This window comes from Chiloscyllium plagiosum, unplaced genomic scaffold (assembly GCF_037043375.1).
Source record: "Chiloscyllium plagiosum isolate Xiang-an unplaced genomic scaffold, Cpla_swu_hap1 HiC_scaffold_38, whole genome shotgun sequence".
NCBI lineage: Eukaryota > Metazoa > Chordata > Chondrichthyes > Orectolobiformes > Hemiscylliidae > Chiloscyllium > Chiloscyllium plagiosum.
Genome location: NW_028270176.1, coordinates 30421996 through 30431234, shown reverse-complemented (window position 1 = coordinate 30431234; position 9239 = coordinate 30421996). Strand labels below are relative to the sequence as shown.

General features: G+C 48.8%; 1 pseudogene; it reads right to left on the bottom strand.

Annotated features, from left to right (window-relative positions):
* Positions 1–647: 647 nt before the first annotated feature.
* LOC122546597 (dehydrogenase/reductase SDR family member 4 pseudogene) lies at positions 648–1614 on the bottom strand (annotated as a pseudogene).
* Between the last annotated feature and the right edge of the window lie 7625 nt (positions 1615–9239).

Below are 9239 nucleotides of genomic sequence, written 5' to 3'. Positions count from 1 at the left end.
CTTCTCCGATCCCTACTGAATGGAAGCAAGATTTTAATACATTGTCGTAGCAAACCTTCAGCCAACTATGGTTTATGTTTATGTTTATGCTGAAAGATCCTCAAGATCTGATGAGCTGCACTCTCAGGTTCAAAGAGGTAGCTGTAGAGATACATGCACTTGTTATGATTTTCCAAAATGCTCTATATTATAGAATACTCTGAAGGAATTGGAAATTTGAAACAATTGATTTGTCCAGCCATTTCAGACAGCAATTAAATGCTATACAGCTTTAAGGCTGGAATCACATATCACAACACATCATATTTCGATAATCTTTAACATTGTAAAATCTCAGGCAATATTTCACAGGACAAAATATCAGATAAAATTAATTAACCTACCCCTGCCACTCCCAAGATGATATCAGGAGAAGCCATTCAAAAGTAGGTATTGATGAGCATCTTAATGAAAGAGTAAGAAGAAAAGAGTTTTGGGGAGGGAATTGCAGAAGTTAGACAATTGGAGGCACAGCCAACAATGGAAGAGGTGAGGAAATTCAAATGCTCAGAACAAGTGGATTGAGGAATCTCAGGATTATAGAGGCATTGATTTGAAGGGGTTGAGAGTGAAGGATTGGTGTAGGTGTACAAAAATGCATTTGTGTTTTTTTAAGACAAGCAGAATGTTATAAACATGAGAGAAGCATGAATATGCCTGGAAGGCAACTGAAATGAAAGTTGGGGAAAATATTCCTATAGCCCAAACATTAGTTTAAAGACGACAGTGTAAACCTCCAGCTACTACTATTGTCTCCCCAGTGATGTATGCTGCATCCTGTGAACAGAGAAAGGAGACTGTGCCAGCACACTCCTCTGGCTCCCCAATCCGGCGCATGGCGATAGTTCCCTCAGACTCTTGGCGCAAGCTGTCATCCGACCATAATGCAGAGCTGAACTTTGTCTTGATGATGCCTGGGGCCAAGCAGTTAACGCGGATGTTGGCAGGGGCCACTTCAGTGGCTAATACTTTGGTTAGGCCCAGGAGAGCCGTCTTACTGACACTATAGGGCCCAATTGTAGCGAAGGGCTGGTAGCCAGCAGCAGAGCTCACCAGCACAATGGAGCCACCGCCTCGTTGCTCCATGTATGGCACAACCAGCTTGGATAGGCGGAAAGCTGCTTTCACGTTTATCTCGAAAGTTTTGTCCCAGGCTTCCTCAGAGCAGTCAAGGGCCTTCCCTGCAAAGGGATTGGCTGCAGCGTTGGACACCAGGATGTCGATGGCTCCGTGGCGCTTCAGCGTCTCGCTGACCAGGGCCTCGCAATCCTCCCTCTTGCCCACATGGCAGACAGTGCCTGAAACAGAAAGACCCTCCGCCTGCAACTGTCCCACCGCATTGCAAACACTTTCCTTCTTGCGACTGCTAATCACAACCTGGGCTCCGTCCCGGGCTAGGCGCCGGGCAATAGCTAGTCCAATCCCTTGGGTAGAGGCGGTGACCATTGCCACCTTGCCACTCAACACCCCGAGCTGCATGGTTTGAGGCTTTGGGAAGGAAAGCAGGAAGTGCTCCAAATGTCCAAACTATCCAATCCAATTTCTCTCCCTCTGCAATGGTCAGGAAGTCGGATCGCGTGCACGGCAGCTCACGTGACACGAGGAGGCGAGTGGGGCCACAGTCCAGCCAATCAGAGCCCTGATTAAAGCGCGCGGCCAATCAGCACGTGAGTCGGGCCTGACCATGGTCACAAGACTGGATTTCGGTTCAACGATTGGTCCAGGGACAGAGAAGGTGGGGAGAGAACAAGAGACATCACGGAGTCAGCGGCAGTTGGTAAATGAAGCGGAGAGCTGGATGGTGGGGATGCAGGTTACTCTGACCCCACGGTAGTTTATTCGAAAGGCTCGCAGCGTATCGGTCTAACTAGCATAACCGTCATCTCGTTAACATAACGGTCACCCGATTAGCATAACAGTTTCTGCTTGGATCCGCTGTCCGTGCACAGACTCATGTGCATATGTGACCAGTTCGAACGGGCCTTGGGGGCCAAGGTAAACCGAGGCAAGAGCGAGGCCATGCTCTTTGGGAACTGGGCCGACCAATCCTCGATCCCCTTCACCGTCAGGACCGACCACCTGAAGGTGCTGGGTATTTGGTTCGGGGGGGCTGGGGCGTGCGCCAAGTCTTGGGAGGAGCGCATCAGCAAAGTGAGGCAGAAACTGGGCAGATGGACACTACGGTCGCTCTCCATCGTGGGAAAAAACCTGGTCATCAGGTGTGAGGCACTGTCATTGCTGTTATACGTGGCACAGGTCTGGCCTATTCCCAGAACCTGTGCCGCTGCAGTCACCAGGGCCATCTTCCAGTTCATATGGAGGTCAAAGATGGACCGGGTCCGAAGGGACTCGCTGTACAAAGATCTGGGCAACGGGGGAAAAAATACACCCAATGCCACCCTCACCCTGATGGCCACCTTTGTGTGTGGCTGCATCAAGCTGTGCGTGGATCCCTGGTACGCAAACACCAAGTGTCACTACGTACTGAGGTTCTACCTGTCCCCGGTGTTGCGAAGGATGGGCCTGGCCTCGCCGCCGCAGAACACTCCGAGTAGTTGAGTAGTAGTGGACCGTTCCGTATCACCTGTCCTTCGTGGAGAAGTTTATGAAGAAAAACACCTTTGACCACAAGTCCATCAGGAAGTGGTCAGCACGTAGTGTCCTTGAGACCCTTCGGGAAAAGGAGAGGGCGGATCCTATCGAGCGGTTCCCTGAGCAGACTGTCAAAGCCATTTGGCAGAATGCCTCATCGCCAGAACTTTCCAACAAGCACCAAGACATGGCTTGGCTGGTGGTGAGAAGGGCTCTGCCTGTGAGATCCTTTATGCATGCCCGGACTCTCAGCCGCACCGCACGCTGCCCTCGAAGCGGCTGCGGGGGGGACGAGACAGTCACACACCTCCTTCTGGAATGTGCCTATGCAGAGGAAGTCTGGAGAGGAATGCAGTGGTGTTTGTCGAGGTTCGTCCCGAGCAGCGCCGTGACACAGGACTCCGTGCTCTACGGCCTGTTCCCTGGGACGCACACCGAGGCGAACATCAACTGTGCCTGGAGGATCATCAACTCGGTGAAGGACGCTCTCTGGGTGGTCCGAAACCTGCTGATCTTCCAGCTGAAGGAGTTGACCCCGACTGAGTGCTGCAGACTGGCACATTCCAAGGTCCAGGACTACGTGTTGAGGGATGTGCTGAAGCTCGGGGCAGCTGCCGCCAAGGCGCGGTGGGGAAAGACCACTGTGTAAAGTCTGCCTGCCTAACGAAGAACAGGGGGCCCATGCAGTCATTTGGGCTCTGCTGACGCCTCAGCCAATTATATGGGCATATGATTGAAAAATGTACAGACCTGTATAAAAATGATAAATTCTGATCTCTGTAAGTACATGTTTACATATGTATGGTATGACCAACTGTACAGACCATCAAATTATTTTATGAATAAAGTATATTTTTGAAATATAAAAAAACAAGTCGCTGATTTGCATAACGGTCGCGGGTCCAGGTGAGGTTTGAGTCTGAGGGAGGTTAGATTAGATTTCAGATGACATTACTATGTGGAAACAGGCCCTTCGGCCCAACAAGTCCACACCGACCCGCCGAAGCGTAACCCACCCATACCCCTACATTTACCCCTTACCTAACACTACGGGCAATTTAGCATGGCCAATTCACCTGACCTGCACATCTTTGGATTGTGTGAGGTTTGAGTCTGAGGGAGATGTTTCTATTGACGCGAGTAAGCACCGAAAGGAATTGAGAAAAAAACGTAAGACAAGCCGGACTAACATCTCCATTTTTGGTTTTATACGTATTTTCTTCTTTCTCGCTCTAAGATATTGGAATTTCCTACACATGAACCTCAGGGATTTAAGAACCACCTTCAGTTCATGGATAAGCTGTTTCGATCACTTAATGAGACGACAATTCCTTCTTAGATGCTGTTTCTCCACTTGGAGTGACTCAAACCAGAAAGACAGGAATGAATGGTGCACCAGGCGATGTGTTACCGTTGTAGGGGGTGGGCACTGGTTTTTACCAAACCAGAATGAGCTTCAACAAACAAAAACAGTAATTCTGGGCGGGGGGGGGGTGGAGGAAGCCTGGCACATCTGGCACCAATAGTGGAGAGAAAAAAATAAGTTAACATTTCCATTCCAGTGACCCTTCTGCAGAAGTCACTAGAATGACCTTCCACCAGTTTGGCCATTTGCCTTTCAACTCCTACGACGACCAGGACATCAACTAGAATGCACAGACTTGATTTTCCTCTACAATGTGCTTGAAAATGGTTGTTCACATTTTTTTTGCACAAGAGCATCCATTGGCTTTTGGACCTCTGTATTGTTGGTGAGAAGGGTTGTGACTGTGAAGTTGTGTCGCTCACCCTTCCTCCATGCCAGTTGGGAGGTGTTATTAAAGGTTGTACCTTGACTCAGAACTCTGAGGCATAGAAAATTATTTATCTTGTGCCAGGTTTGCCCATGTCTCTGATATAAAGGTCACATTCTTCCCTGAGGCCTTTCAATATCCTTGAAATACTTTGGTCTCGCTGCAGAAGAGCTTTTTATGGCAAGCCCTCCTTTGGCAAGATATTCTGCTGCTATTCTTTGATTTCTGTTCAGCAGTGTGTGGAGATTGGGGATGTCAAGCAGGGTCAGAGGCTCAATTTTAGGAGAAAGTGAGGACTGCTGTGCTGGAGAGTCTGACTCGAAAAGCATGACAGTGGAAAAAGCACAGCTGGTCAGGCAGCATCTGAGGAGCAGAAGAGTCAACATTTCAGGCATGAGAGATAAATATTGGGGTGGGATTTGGGGAAAGCTAGGTGTGATGACAATTGCTGGATGCAGTTAGGAGGTAATTCTGTTCTTCTACCTGGGGGTCTACCTCAGCCCGGCTGAGGACTCCTGGCTGGCGAACTGGCAGGAGCTGGAGGCCAAAGTCTCGGCTCGCTTAGGCCGCTGGACAGGACTGCTCCGAGTGCTATCTTACAGGAGTCGAGTGCTGGTCATAAACCAGCTGGTGGCCGCCATGCTGTGGTACCAGCTGGTCACTTTGGTCCCTCCTCCTGGCTTTGTCGCTGACATCCAGAGAACTTCTGGGACAAAAAGATGCACTGGTTTGCTGCGCAGGTTCTGAGTCTCCCTATTGAGGAGGGTGGCCAGTCGCTGGTGTGCGTCTGCACTCAGGTCGCAACGTTCCGCCTTCAGACCTTGCAGCGATACCTTTACATCGAGCCTCCTTCTAGGTGGTGCGCCCTGGTGACGTATTTTTTCCGCCAGGTGTGTAACCTCAACTACGACACGCAGCTCCTGTTCGTCGACCGTGACGGTTTGGAGGTCGCCTTCAAGATGCTGCCTGTCTTTTACCAGGACCTGATCACTGTCTGGAACTTGGTCGAATCGCGTCGCGCCTACCCTCCGGCAGGAGTAGCAGCTGTCGTCAGGGAGCCGTTGCTCAGGAATCCACACCTCCGTACTCGCGGGTTTGAGTGGCTGTCGGAGGGAAGGGCCGTGGCGGCAAGGGTGACCAGGGTTGGGGACGTGCTGAGTGCCAGTGGCCTGGGCTGGATGCTGCCACAGGACAAAGCGAGCAGGGCAGTGGTAGACGTCCGGTACGTGGCCACAGCCATCCGACGCCTTAAAACGGACCCGACGTAGTGCACCAGTTGGAGAATGCTCAGATGTGCGGTGGGATCCCGTCCACGCTCACCCCAGCCCAGACGGAATTTCACATTGGCTCCAAGGTCCCGTATTTCCTGTGGGAGCCTGTGCCCCACAACCTGAGCCGCCTCCGGAATTTTAATTTTGTCCTTTTTAAGGATGTAAAAAGGCGGGCCCTGTATCAACTGCTGCTGCACCACTGTCCACCTCCCCTCCCTCATCCACCGTCCGGACACTCCTTGGCGTGCCCATTTGCCACAGGGAGGTGGGGATTCCCAGTGGAGGGCTCTCTACGCGGGAGTCCTCCCCCTTTCTCTCGGGGATCTGGGGTGGAGGGTGTTGCACACAGCGGTCCCCTGCAACCGCAGATTGCGGTGGTTCATGGACTCCCAGCCCAACTGCTTGTTCTGTGGCGCTGTGGAGTCCGTGGACCATGTGTATATTGGGTGTGGGCGTTTGCACTCCCTTTTTGATTTTCTTGAAAACCTCCTCCTCTTTTTTTGGTTGCACTTCAGTCCGACGCTCCTGATCTTCGGGCACCCGGTACGGAGGAGGGAGGGCAGGTCTGAAGACCTCCTCATGGGTCTGCCCCTGGGCCTGGCCAAACTGGCCATAAACAGGTCCAGGCAACGGGCCGGGGTCATTAGGGCCAACTACCTGCCCCTCTTCCGCGGTTACGTTAGAGCCCGGGTGTCCTTGGAGAAGGAGCATGCGGTCTCCACCAACACCCTGGAGTTGTTCAGGGAGAGGTGGGCGCTGCAGGGAGAGGAGTGCATTATTTCCCCCTCCAACTCTATTTTGATTTAATCCCTGCCCTCCCCTTCACTGTTTGATCACACAGCATTGCCCTTTGATGTGAAGGGCACTGCTTGTCACTGGCCACTCGGGTGTTTTCCTATCTTCCTGGTGGTGGAAATTGAATAAAAGATTTGTGCACCTTGTGTCTCTCACTGTGTCTCACACCTGCACACACACACCATGGGTGCTGGGGAAAAATAAGCACTACCACAGTTAGGTGGTAGTGTGGGGGTTTTAAAAATATATATTAAAAAAAATAAACAGGAGTGTCAGAGGTTCTGTTCATTCTGGGAGCTGGATCAGTGTGTGTGTGCAAGGACTCTCCTGCTTGACTGTGTCTGAGAGGAATGGGAAGAAAAGAAAAATAAAGATTTGTGCAACTTGTGTCTTTCACTGCGTCCCACACCTGCACACACACAACATGGGTGCTGGGGGAAAAAAAAGCACTACCGCACTTAGGCGGTAGTGTGGGGGTTCGTTTAAAAAAAAGGAGGTAATTGTAATCGGTCAGTGGGGTGGGTGGAGCAGATAAGTGGAAAGGACATTGAAGAGGTACGTCAGATCAACAGGATGGTGCCGAGTTGAATGGTTGAATCTGTTATGACATCGCAGTTGGGGAGATGTGGGATGGTGTATTGCCATTTGGTCTGGAATAGTCATAGAGATCTGCAGCACGGAAACAGACCCTTCGGTCCAACTGTCCATGCCAACCAGATATTCTAAATTAATCAAGTCCCATTTGCCACTAATTGGCCCAAATCCCTCAACCCTTCCTTTTCATCTATCGATCCAGTTGCCTTTTAAATGCTGAAATTGTACCACCCTCCACCACTTCCACATTCTCAAAAGGTTACTTTTTTACATGCCTATCCCTTACAAGCCAACAAGATCATTGGAAAAGGCTCCTCCATAACGATACAGTCCCTATCTTTTGCGTCAGAGGCCAGAATGTGTCATAACGCATCTGAACAGACGATTAATAAATACCTACAAGAGTGTAGGAAGAACAACCATTTTGTATATCTTCTATCGTTCTGGAGAGGTCAATTCCAAGTTATCCTTAAGTGTTTTGTTGCTTTTGAAACAATGCTGGCATCAATACAGTAATTCTGACATTAATGTCCAGATCACTGCGAATAACTTTGGCGAGAAAGAGAGTGCTGCTGAGATTGGGAAATGTGTCAATGGTTTCTGGTCTTGGACTGACTCCTGTACTAGTTGACTTTATGTATTTTTTTACGTGACACAGTGGTAAATAATTTTCACTAATGTTTGTGCTGAAAACAAAATAGAAGTTATCTACAGATTTCTATCTACTTGTCATGTAATGGAATATGTAGAACATTATACTGGACATACAGGCAGGAAACTACCACCAGGATACATGAGCACCAACTAGCCACTAAATGACATGACCAACTATCACTAGTATCCATATGCACAGATGACGGGGGACACCAGTTTGACTGGAACTATACATCCATCCTGGGAGAGGCTAAACAAAATCAAGCACAGGAATTCCTAGAGGCCTAGCATTCAAACTGGAACTCCATTAACAAACACATCGATTTGGAATCCATTTACTAACCTCTCAGAAGAAGAACCGGAAATGATATCACCCACCATAACAGACCAAGACATATAAATAGCAAGAGGGACAGAACACCAGCACTTCATTGGAGGCTCACTGATGATGTTACCTAGCATGGTGACAAAACAAGAAATGAGAACAAACCTATCAGCTCTGCGAGCAAACCTACAACCAGATCCACAAACTGAGCAAGAAATAGTCTCTAAAATCACTAATGTTGATGGGTGTTGGGGAGAAAGACACGAAAGCAAATGATCAGGCCTGTTTATATTGAATGGCAGAGCAGGATCGACGAGCCAAATTGCCTGCACCTGTGTTCCTTACACATGTTGAGAAATGGTCTATGCATCTTCCTGAAAACACAGCAAAGATCATCATGCTGAACAGGATAGGACAGAACAGGTGACCCTGCTTCATTCCACTTGTGTATGACAAGTGATCAGAAGATTTCTTCACTATCCGGAATGCTTCCAATCAATCCATGTGGCATTTGATGAATTTTTCTGTTCTTATGTTTTACCATGAGTTGAAGTTTTTTTTAATTGCAATAAAACATTGTGTTGATAGCTGGGGGCAGGGGAGGGGAGGGCAGGGAAGTTATGGCATGCAGGATCTGGTGTTTTAATGTTGAAATAAATGTTCAGATTTTGTTCTTTCTTTAGTAGACGACTGCCTTCACAGGAGATCAGTTGCTCTGTTGGAAGTACTGGGAGAAGTCAGTCCATTGCAGATGAAGAGCACGAGAAGTGAGCGAGCAGCAGGGAATGATTAGGGATGCCACTAGGGAGTCTGATTTGGAGTGAGCAACTGGGAGGGTATACTGACATTAACCCCTTTTGTGAGGCAGGTGGCTCGCAGAAGAAGCAAGATAGCAACCAGGTTGAGGAAAGGTGGGAAATATTGAAGCACCCAGCATGAAATTGCTATAAAAATAAAACTGTAAAAGGGAAAGCTAAAATCTAGATTTGCCGGCTCCACTGTGAAAGTTGTGAAGCCAGAAATAAATTGTTGCTTCTGTTTTATTGCTTTGAACTAAGTGAATGACCACAATTAGACTTGCAGAGAACTGGTATTTACTGGTGGTTCATAAGAAGGAAAGTTCTGCCAATTTATATTTAAACTAAGTAAATGATCAGAAATGACCAAAGCTTGTGA